The sequence below is a fragment of the Coloeus monedula genome, assembly GCF_965178545.1.
Source record: "Coloeus monedula genome assembly, chromosome: 2".
Taxonomy (NCBI): domain Eukaryota; kingdom Metazoa; phylum Chordata; class Aves; order Passeriformes; family Corvidae; genus Coloeus; species Coloeus monedula.
The window spans coordinates 38,593,128-38,605,586 of NC_138782.1; the positions used below are offsets into that span (position 1 = coordinate 38,593,128).

The 12,459-nt window shown below is 40.5% G+C and overlaps 1 long non-coding RNA gene across 1 annotated transcript in view; it reads right to left on the reverse strand.

Moving 5' to 3' along the window:
• Window positions 1-12,459, reverse strand: part of LOC309585888 — an 80,070-nt gene that overhangs the window by 47,858 nt on the left and 19,753 nt on the right. The gene's annotated exons all lie outside the window — the stretch shown is intronic.

A 12,459-nucleotide genomic window follows, 5' to 3' on the forward strand; every position in this document is an offset into this window, starting at 1 on the left:
GGGATATTTCAAAGCACAGCATTCTTGTGATTTAAAAAGCTTTTTTTCAAATGATACATGATGTGTAAGAGTGCGTTTGAATCCTATTATACCAAATTGTAAGGCTCATCCTTGGAAGAAAGTACTACAGATCTGGTTGAGGGACATCTGAAAATTCAAACAGGCTTTGACTTCAGGACAGAAGCTTGTACTGCTGGAAAAGGATTGAAATTTAAGATCTTCTAAAAACTCTGGCTATTTGGAATTATGGCACCAGCCAGCAGCATCAGCATTTCACGAATCTTTTCCAAAAGCAGGGAACCTCTGATTTCAAATAGGGTTGTGACCACTTCCATTTCCCTCTTCAACTGTAGTCCTTACCTTTCTTCTGCAAGTGTGAAGGAGTAAGAGAGTTCAGGAGGCAGTTACACTCATTTGTCTTAGTCATCTATTTTTTCTTTTCCTATTTTGTTAGGTAGAAGACACCCAGCTCTTTCTATGCTCGTCAGTTTCCTAGTGCTAAAATGTAGTTTTGTATTTCCAGATGTGCACAAATTTCTCTGAAAAAGAGAAGAGCTGGGACAGACAGTTCCTGAAGCTTAGAAGTCATAGATAACATTGCATAAAATTGCTCTTTAATGTGTTTTTGGGGGCATCTGTTTGATCCTGAAAGACCTGAAATTGTCATCTGCAATTTCTGATAACTTCTGACAAACTTCTGCTTATCGGGAGTGTCCTTTTCTAAGACTGTGCTACATATGATGGCACTTGGGAGGTGGGAGTAGGATTTACTCATTACTGAGGAGTAGGATCTGAAGAAGGAAGTTAGATAATTGGCTCTGAAATGGTGTTTTTACCATAAAATAACCCAGCTCCGTGCTACATTTCTGTCTAGCTCTGGGAAAATATGCTTTTTGGAATTCCTAGCTAAACAGACACATGCTTTCATAGATCGTCGGAGTTCATAAACAGTGTGGGTTCATCAAGTTGGCAATTTGGTTTCATTCTGATCCAGTGCCGCAGTCAATTTGTTGACTTGATTTTGATTTGATGTCTGTAATGCTCCACTTTTACTTTCGTGGAATATTAATGCTAGATTGGCTTTGATTTCATGGTTCTATTTTACTTCAAGTTTCTTAACAAAATATATTGAACTGATCCTTCAAATGGGATTTTCAAAAGTGCCTAATCTGCACAATTTTTTCAGTATGCAGCATCATTGCAGAGCATTTGAAGACATGAGCTAGCCAACCCAAAACACCAACTAGCTCTCAGTGCAGCAAGGAGTTTGCTCAGTACAGCAGTAAGCAGGACAAATACATCACCCAATGGAGTAGGTATTTGCGGGGGAGGGAGGAGGAAAGCTTTTAACTTATTTTTATTTTTTCTTAAGAGTAATTGTTTTCAACAATGTCCAAGACAGAACAGAACTTCCGTGCTTGTATACCATGAGCCACCCAAGGATGCTTCTGAGAAGAGGGGTGTTTGCACACCCAGACATCGCTATCTGAAGTGGCCAGCTAGAGCCCGCATGCCACCGCACTGCAAGAGGAGACAGAAAGCTGCGCTCACACTCACTGCTTGCAAGGACTTGTTTCTTCCACCTGTCAGAGACCAGTCCTCTAAGTTATATGCCTGACACTGAGTAGAGCAAATAATCCCCAGAGCATGTAAAAATGCAAAGGCAATTTCTGCGTTCAGCTGAGGGGTTTCTGATAGGAGGCAGGGATGGCTGAATTGTGAGGAAAACACCTCATGGAATGTTTTGTGCCATTTATTTTCTTCACAGTGAAGGACATGAAAGAGTGATTCAGGTCTGCATACACAGCTCCCCACCCCACATTCACCTATAACACTGATCACACTGAGTACACTCACTGTGCCAGCGGTGACTGAGTTGACAGCAGGACTGCAATTTCACAAATCTTCACCCTGTGCTTGAACTGCAAGGCAGCCTTGTCTACTCTTCTACACTGCATTTGCAAGCATCCCACAGCTAAAGTGAGGCTAATTCACAGCTCTCAACACCCTCATGCACTCCTGTCTTGACTTGGTATTTTAAAAGATTGAGAAATGTAAATGTTCATGACCTTAAAACTGAATCACCTTTTCAGTCCAGTTGCTCTTTGTCTTTCTTCAGGCTCTAAAGAGATTGGTTAAAGAGATTGGCTCTAAAGAGATTAGTTTTTACTGTATTACTATGCTGAAAAGCTAAGTTAGTGCTGCCACAGGTCATCTTCTTATCAGTTAGTTTTCATCTGGAGTTGTCACTTATCATCCTCAGCTCAGACCAAGCACCCCCTTTTCTGAGTAACAATTACAGAACCACAGAATCATGGAATGGGCAAGGCTGGAAGGGACCACATGGGGTTATCTGGACCAACCTCCCAGCTCAAGCAGGGTCATCCTAGAGCACATGGCATGGGATTGTGTCCAGATGGTTCTTGAATATTTCCAGTGAGGGAGATTCCACAACCTCTCTGCGTGCACAGTCACCTACACCATAACAAAATTCTTCCTCATGTTCAGGTGGAACTTCTGTGCATCAGTTTCTGCCCATTGCCTCCTGTCCTATTGCTGGGCACCACTGAGCAGAGCCTGGCTCCATCCTCTTGGCACCTCCCTTCAGATACTCACAGACATTGATGAGGTCCCCTCTCAGTGTCTCTTCCCGAGGCTGAACAGGCCCAGCTCCCTCAGCCTCTCCTCATAAGAGAGATGCTCCAGTCCCTTAACCATCTTTGTTACCCTCCACTGGAGCTGCTCCAGGAGCTCCAGGTCTCTCTTGTCCTGAGGAGCCCAGAGCTGGACACAGCACTCCAGATGTGCCTCACCAGGGCTGAGCAGAGGGGCAGGATCACCTTCCTTGACCTGGTAACATTCTTATGCTGGTATATCGTTTCTGTAAATCAACCAAATAGTCTCTGTAGGAAAGCAAATTCACCTGGTAAACAGGACTCACAGTGGTTACCTGATGGAGTTTGTTGTAGGAAACAATTTCCCATCTCCTTTGCAAATTTCAATCTGGTATGTTCAACTTCACTTTCCTCGAGAGCCCATCTTCCCCTGCCTTCCTCTCAACACTTCCTCCCACTGACTTTCCAGGCCTTTTTGCTGCATTTCCTTCCCAAGCTGCCTCCCTTCCCTCTCCAAGAGGCCTTTCCCCAGTATTTGCCATATGCATGGCCCCACCAGTCAGTGCTGCACCTCTCATAAGTTTGTATTTTTCAGCTCCCACAGTCAAATGATTAGGTGAGAATCTTGGCTAATGGTTTTAAGTAAGTTTCCTAGACCTTGTGGTAGCAAAGAGAAACTTAAAAACATGACTCAAGTGCACCCTAAAGGCTAAGAAACCTAAAGGCAATAAACCACACCCTAAACTTATTTTATTTTTAAAATCTGTTTTAAGTTTTTAACCAATCTCAGGCCTTTCTCAGGCTTTTCTTGTGATTTGTGAACATCTGGGATTGGCAGTGCTGCAATCTGAGCAAGCAGGTTGGAAAATGTATTCCTACACTCCAGCTGCTCCCTAGGGTCCACTTCCCACTGTTCCCACCGGACTACGTCTCCTGAAATGACCTTCTTCTGAGATGCACCAGGGACTCCACAGCATCACATAATGAACCACTGCATTGCCTGAGTTTCTGCTTCCCCATTGCTATCTTTGGAAAAGTTAATGACCACGTTGGTTTTTTTGAACTATCCCAGTGAGAGTAGCGTTCTTCAGGCAAGCACAGATATCTGGAAGCAGGAAAAAGAGGTGTGATCAAATCCATGTGTTTTCCATTCCAAGAGGGGTATGTATTCAGCCTTCACCAGCAAAATTGTCCTCACTTGCTTTTCTTCTGCAAAAGAATGATTCCAGGCACTCCTTCAGCTTGGTAAACATGCATAACTAGAGGTTGGATTTTTCCAAGTAATAAGTTTTTGTTTCTTTTGTTGTCATTTCCAAACATAGGAGGCCCAGAATAAAGGTTTGTATAAGATTTGCCCATCAAAGATTATTGATTTCCTGCCTAAAAAACACGGCATTTCACTCCAGCTGCTTACTCTGTTTTTCCTCTGTATCTTATTCTGCTCTCAGATCCCCCTGTCATGCTGGGCAGAAGAGCCTGCCTCCATTATTTAATCTCTAGCCTCGGTAAGTGCTTACATTTTAAAGTTAAATTGATTTTTCCCTCTGTTCTGTGAACACTGTCACTTGGTCTTCTAGCTACACCAGTCCACCCACAACAGCCAACAGAATTTGCAAAGTGCAAAGTACAAAGTATACATTTTATAAGAAGCCTGAAGAATGCTGAATTCTAATGAAGCAAGGCCAATGTAATAAAAAGCACTGAAATTCGGTGCTGATGCTACTAACGTCACTGGTAGACTTAGCCCTGCTGCGATGAGAACTGCAGGGATTACTAAGCGTGTCTTCCTTCTTAATAGCTCAATTGATGGTTTCAGTAGTGATGCACAAGTTGCTGCCACGTGCTAGATAAAAATAACTAAATACAGTATGTTCACAACAGTGATGATCAATGTGGGTTATGACAAAGAGTCTTTTAAAGGGAAAACACATTTCCCAACTTTGGTCTACTAAGGGTTAGCTGCTTCATGAAACTTACTTGAAATAGAAAATAACTTTTTTTCATTTGTGCACAGTCTTACTGGTCATGACCCATTACTGGAGGGCAATAGCAAATAATTTATTTATTATTAATTTTTAATATAAATATACCAGAAAAACCAAATCCCTGATATTTCAAGGTAGGGGTTGGAGCTTAAAATCACAGAAGTCTGTGGCTTTTTTTGTTGTTGGGTGAATAAACAAATTACCACAAGACCGGAGGATGCTCCATTGACAGGAACGCAGAGCTCCTGGGATGGAGTCACAGAGGATAGAAGATGACTTGTGGCATCTCATATTAAAAAAACCTAATTTCTTGGTGTCCAGACAGAAAGGCTGCACCAAAAAAAATCAGACACAAGAGCATATCAGAAAATTTGCAGGTCCTCTGCCTACCAAGGAAATGTCTAAAGTGTGACATACACAGCTCACATTAAGTAATTAATGAAAGACTTGATTATGCTACTGACCTTGTGAAAAAATATGCTTTCTGTCACTGAAAAAAATCAAACTTGTGAAAATTAGCTGCCCCTTCCTTCTACATATGAACTACAGACCTCCTCCTTAACTCTCTGCTTCACTAGATGTAAGTGGGGATAGCAGGAAATCATCTTATTACTGTTAGTTGTTGGCTACTGATACAAGCTTCAGTAGTAGCTACATGAAGGCATTAAAAGCCTTGAAATGGAAGCAGACAGCTGAGGGAGGGATGGGCTGGGAAGGAAAGTATAGAGAGAAATGAGACTGCAGCCTACTCCAGCTGCTGCTTGATCTGTGAAAATAGTAGAGCCTTTTCTTAATATATGCTTTTAGGATGGGATTGAAACACTCAATAAAAATACACCTGGAGCTAACAGACAGTTAGGTTTTATTGCTGCTTCTTTTTGTCTGTCAGTACTCCTTAGATTAACCACTTCGCTTTAATTTCAGTATTTGAACAAATGGTGCTATTACAAGCTTCTCCTCAGAAGCAGTGAGGTGGTTTGTTTTGGTAGCTGAGTACATTATACCCACAGACTATCCTCTAAGCCCTAAAAAGAATAAAAACCTTTGTACTGTGCTAGATAGTCTATTAAGTGAAAACTGAAAATTTTAGAGGCAAAACACCTCTTGCAAAACATGACTTCTACCAGTGGCGTTGTTCAACTTCATGAGGAGTTGGGTTTCCCACACAGTGAGCTTCCCACTAATTGAAATCAGTTCAAAAAAAAGCACACTGTGAACTCTTACAAAATTTACAGGAATGCAAACCAGTGGATGCCATTACATCCACGCAGCCTGAAATGCATGTTAAGATAGACAAGCTCCTCTTCTGCTGAGTTTCCCCAGAGCACTGCTCTCACCTGGTGAAGCATCAGAGCAGCATCATTTTTCTGCTGACTGGCACCAGATGCTGCTGTCCTGCAGGGATGAAAGGGATCAAAGGGAACTGGTTCTCTAGAGAGCACTGCCAGCTTTCCCAAAGTCTGACAGTGGCAACATATGCTTACATTTTCTGTTTTTTAACTTGTAACTCTTATTCTTGCAACCCCAAGAGAAAGAGGAAGGTGTGAGCTCTCTCTTGCTTAAGCTGAAATGCAGTAGCCATTTTTGGTCTCTCAAACTCTCTGGTAGCTATGCTCCTTTTTCTGTTCAGAAGGCTGCCTTAGAGGAAAGCCAGGTAGTGCCTATATTTGCATGCCAAGGCTGTGATATTGGCAAGATCAAGGCCAAAACTGTGCCCACTTTTTCCCCCGGTAGAAGCTGATTCACCGAGAGCTCTGTTATGTGCTGTGTCTGCTGTGCCACATATCGTGAAGCAAAGCCAACAGCCTGGCTAGGGATCAGTATTGAACAGAGAGATGACACAAATCACTGGGGAACTGAAATGACTCACTGACTTTGCATTCAGCTCCACACCTACAGCTTCGTGGTTATTACATTAAAAATAAATTAAAGCACTTTATATTATCTGCTTTATGAGGTAGTATTAGTGACAGCTACCAGGGTGCTGTGCTTCTGTAAAACCCACACTTTACAAATATTAAATTACACAATTATTTATAAACACAGCAGCTTTGTAAAACAATAGAGATATGGTAAATGTAACTAAACCCATGCACTAAGTTCAAAAGAGAGAAATAATGAAGATATCATCCTGTCGTGAAAAATGAGTGACAGATTAATAAATTTTTCCACACATTTCAATATATTTATCATAATCCTTCACTGAGCATTTCTAATTGTGACATGTTTGCATAAGATCCCTTTTTTAAAATTGAGTCTTAGCAAGTGCTTGCTCTCCTAGAAGAATAATAATGCTGGACTGGACCAGTGGTCCACTGGGTGAAATTCATAATGACCACAGTTCTAATGTAGCTGGATGATGAACTTGGTCTTCAACTTTAATCTTTTAATCCTTGTGATTAAAGCATAACTATAAATGAAAAGAAGTTAATTCCTAACATTAAAGTTGTCAGCAGGATATTTTCTTCCACTTACTTCTCTAGCGGTAAAATATCACCCATAACTGTGACTGGGAGTTGTTCTTAATGTGTTGAATTGGTTTATCCTAGGGTTTTGGGGTTTTGTTTTGTTTTCTTTTCTTTTAAGATTTCTAACATATTTGTTTTCACTTTGACCTCCACTTAAAATAGCAATAACACTTTGTTCTTCCTCTTTCCAGAGCTGCTGAGGCTATGTTTTTCCAATTATTTTTTCTGTGTTCTTTGCCTTACATTACTCAGGGATATTTTTCTTCTTTCACTCTACCATGTTTTAGCCTGCTTTTGTTCCTCCAAGTTCCTCAGTCATCTCTCATCCAAGCTAACCTGGTTCACTTTGTCTACTGCATATTTTTCATCTCAGTGCTCTACCTACTTTTCAAGAAAAATATGCATGTAAATACATGTATTCAGAGAGGGAGCCAGAGGCACTTTAGTATTAACCTTTGCCCTCACTGAGAATTAACCATTTAATCCCACTTTAGCGAGGTTTTCTTGTTTTTCAGTCAGGATGGTGCAGAATTTCAGCTCTTCTTCCATGTAAACCTATTATCCTCAGTCATACATCTAATGAAGGATGAAGAATTTTCTGAAAGGAAAATCCAATTTAAATGCCATCCTGTTCTTTAGTACTAGATTTCTGTTAACTTATTCAAGGAGTTGGGTTTTTTTTAATAGAGAAGTTATGATTTATCACATGAAACACAATCTCGATTAAAAATACCTGAATATTATTTCAGTATCTCCAGGTGTCAGCACTCTGATCTTATAACATCCTTTACTTTTCTTCCTTATAAAGAATAGGTTTCAGAAAAATATATCTGCTATTAATTCACGTGGTGAAGATTAAGGCAAATCTTTCGCCATTCGCTCTCCTTAGCTACAGTTCTGCAAAGTTACAGGTTTTCATGCAGGCTTTCTGATTTCACTTTATTGAAGACTGAAGCTTTATTTGGTCTTCTGTATCTCTGGTTATTTGTGTTGCCCAGGTCTCCCACATTTCTGAATTCTCATATTTTTTTCCCTCTTTATTTCCCTCAGTTGAGCAAAACTACCATTTTTTAAGAACTCCGGTTTGCTTAGGAAAAACCACTTGAAGCCTTGCCACTGAGTCTGGGGTGTTTGCTCTTACCATCCTGCTTTTCATTGTACCTATTTCTGTCAAGAATGATTCCAGGTGGCCTTCACACTGGTTTCTAATAATTTTCACATTTTAAAGTACCTTTATCTGTAGGAATTTTTTTGCCAGATTTCCTATTACACAAAATACTTTTTTTTTAAAAGCTAAGTGTTAGGGTGATAATTAATTTCTAATAACTTATTTCTTTGGAACACTCATCAGAGCTTTTTAATGCAAGTGTCTATATTTAGGTTGAAAAATAATTTGATTTTTCTAAAGCACTGAGCTCTCTGGAACCAGATGAAACTGCTCAGCATTTTAAAATCTTTATATTTGGAAGTAAAATTTTGCATACCACTTATTTTTAACGTCCTGAACCACATCATTTTGGAGAAAGAAAACAAACTTTACATGGCACTCCAGATGTCTAAAACAAGCAAATAACATTAACAAAACTAGGTCTCTAACAGCATTTTAGAAATTTTAGAGAAAGCTTGTCTGGTCTGTAAATGCTTTAGGGCCAGCTCATAAGCAAAAACTTTATGAGCAGAAATCTAGAGACACTAAGTGCTAAAGATAAGAAAGCAATTTAAATCTCTTCCACTGGAAATATTATTAATTACCAACATTTTTACAGTACTGCCATCACCAGCACATACCCAAAGCCCCCAGAAATTATTTAGTGACCTCAGCCTTTCTTTCTTACAGCCCTGTACAGACTGACATACTTTCCACAGAAGCACTTGACTTCAGTTAATGAAGTTATCATTCAATGAAAGATAAAGGCTTGAACAAAGCTTCTGCTTTTGCTATATTGCTATTTTTCCAGAATCTCGCATAAACAAGACTGTTGTAAGAAGAGCATTTGCAAAGCAATTGTAAAGGGCATCATTCTACCACACCAAAATTATTTAGTCTGGAGCCCTCCCTGGCTTTCTTCTTCAGCTTTATTGTCAGTAGCTATGCCAAAAAATCATAAGACATATGAAAAAAAAGGTCAAAGTGAAACAGTATTTTGGGGTTTGTTTTTAAAATAACTAAAGTCAAAGCAATTTTTTTATTTTAAGTAGATTAAGCATTAAGATTAAGTAGATTAAGTTCAATAGGAATCTCTGAACTGAGTTCTGAGTCACTTCAGCCTAGCTGCCATTGTTCCACAAATTTCACAAGCCAGTAGACTTCTTGACACGTAAAAACCTTTTAGTTCTTTAAGAAATTCTACAGCAAGCCAAAGTTAAGAAGCTGCTTCAGTATTTTACACAACTTATTCCAAGTCATTCTTCTAAAGTCCCTTCCCTTAATAAATCACTTGAATAATTCCAGCTCCGCCATCAAAGATAAGTGCTGTCATGCATAGGTACTAAAGCTGTAGTTTCCCTCTGTTATTCCAAGTAACAGATTAGATAGCAATCTAATGTGATCTATTTCAAACATGGGAAAAACAGTATTCATTTTCATTCAACAATAGCATGTTCATGTTCATCATCATTATTATTATCAGTCTGATGGCCTTCTTCCCCAAGAGGCTCTTACCTTCTTGAGACAATTATCTTCTGCTGCTAAAAAGATTAAATATATGGTGAGATGTCATGTTTGAAAACTATATCAAAAGCAATTTTTTTGGTTTTTTAATATTTGCTCAAATGCCAGAGAGTGTTTCCTAACAAAACCATAAAAATCTTTCAAGTAGACTTTGGTACTGAATACACAGATGGGAGCAAGTTCTCAGGGAGGATAAATATTGTGTCTTCATCTAGTCATGAGTGATTTATGCCCTCTGATGTAGCCCAGTTAAATAACCATTTCCTGTTTCCTTAGTTACTATCTGAAGTAGCAAATGATGGCTACTGCAGAAGCAGACATCACTCTCAACAGTGAGTAAAGTGACAAATGGAATTACGTGGATTGACTAACTCTGAAGATGACACAAAATGGAAATTCCTACCAGAGAAGTGCTTGAAGACATGGTGTCAATAATTTCCTCAGTCATTAAAAGAGCAGTGCATTCAGTGCTGGGAAATCTTTTGAGAAGAGATGTAAAGCTTTTCTCAAAAGAGTTCACACAAGCTCGTCCTTGAAGACCTCATCTGGGCTCTCCACTAATGGAAAGACAGACAGACAGGCATGTCACTCACTTTCTTGATCTGCTTGAGCCTATTTATAACCCCATCTTAGTGTGTGTCAAACCACAACAGGATTTTCACCTGCATCCCAAGTCTGTCTCCACAACAGTCAGAACTGGCAGTAGTATCTTCTTCAAAAAGAAACCCCAAACCTCAGTGAGTGACTTGCTAAGAGCAGATGTGGCATGTTCCACAGGTGGCATGTCACATGGGTTTCTTTGCCCTGCAGTCTCTAACAGACTTGCTGGTTTGTCAATACTTTTCCAGCAGCAGGTTTAATGCAAAGTAGATGATTTCATCTTAATTCTACTAAGAATTTAGGAGACGTAGATATTGAAAAGATGAGATTTGGCATCGAAAAATACCTGGAAATAACCACTATTATAAAGTTGCCTCACATTTGTAACTTTAAAATTCCCACCAGGTGGGAAGTTAAAATACAAGACAAAGGAGGTGAGGGTAGAGAAGAACTAAAAATCTTTTCCTTCTTTGTTTTTAGTCTGTTTGCATCACATGTAGCCAAATCATTTTCTTTTAGGTTAGTCCCAGGTGACAAATTGCTGAGCAACACAGTGTCACCCTTACAAAGAGCAAGCTGCCCTGTCACATTTAGTCAATGTGCACTTCATATTCTAATGGATTTACATCCATGCATTAAAATGGTTTGGGTTTATTCATCACGATTATTGCAAGTGTGGGCTGCCCGTTAGTTTGTCTCTTCCAAATTGAACTGCTTTATGGAACATTAAGGTAAAATAGGAATGCCCTGTGGGAAAAGTAGGAGTACTCATGGCCAGTCCAGGCTCCTCTTGCACAGGGGTGGGTACCTGAGGAACCACCTTGCAAGGCAGCCACAGGTGCTATCCTGCTTTCATTCCCATTCCAGCGGGCTCAGGCCATGCCAAGGTGGTGCCATGTTGGGGTCCCGCTCCCTCGGCGCGGGGGAGCCGCACCGTGCTGTCAGCACTAGAGGGCACTCCGGCATTAGGAAGTGCCGCGCCGCTCCGCAATCCCCGGGGTGATGGAGGCTCCGCCGCTGTGGGACGGGCCGGGTGCCCATCACGTATTTCCCACCGGGAGACCCTAGGCATGATGAAAGCAATGCTCTCTCCCTGCCCAGCGCAATAAAGGGGACGTGGGGGGTGTCATGCTGCCAGTGAGGAGCTGACCAGGTAATACTGCAACCTTGCCAGCAGAGATAAGCAATAGCCGCCTTAGGCGTGAAGCAGCGTTTGGAAGAAGCCACGTGGCTCTTCCCAAAGGAATGGTTAGTGTAGCACTTCTCATTCACTGTGCTGGGTTTCTTTCCTCATGGCTTTTCCTTCAATACCCTGGTTTTAAAGAAGCTCAGATTGCAACTACTCATCCGTCTTGCAGAAAATGCCGTGTCTTTGTGAATGAGCATCTCCACCTCCTCTCCAGCAAGGCAGGGAGAACGGCACATTTCCAGACGATTGCTTTTCCTCAGATGCTAATGAGAAAGCTGTTTAAGAAGTGTACAGCTAATGGGCTAAAATACGAAGGAGGAGAGAGGGCTACTCGACCAGACAGTCACTTTCCAGAAGGGAGAAGAAGACTGTCACTGAGGTTCAAAAAACCAGCCCATGGCTAGAACATGAGAGGAGCCCATTCCCAGCAAGTTCCGCTATCTTTTTTGTAATGGGAGACTTAAACTGACCTTAAACCATCTCCAGCTGTGCTTTAGGAAGTTTAGCCTTAGTCTAAATGATGTTAATTCTAAAATATTCCCTTCATGACTAATTCATATTTTTCCTTGATATTTAATCTAATTTGCTGCAGGCTAATCCCTTTAGGTTTTGGCCTGTTGACAAACAAAAATGACTAGTCCCTGTACTCCTGTTCCTTCTCTCTGTGGATCTATGGATACTTATTATCTCTTTCAGGTATTTTTTATTTCTTCAACAACTCTTAGAATATAAAAACAGCTGCTACTCTTCCTAGTTAAGGGAGAAGAAGATTCCAGGTGTTCAGAGATGACTGAGGGAGACATTATCAGCAAGCTTTTTGTAAATGCTACATTCCGCATACATCTATCTGGATGAAATTATTTTGTGTCTAAGTGCCTTTAATTACCACCTATAGGCTCTAACTGAAATACTTCTCCCTGGGGTGTTTTCC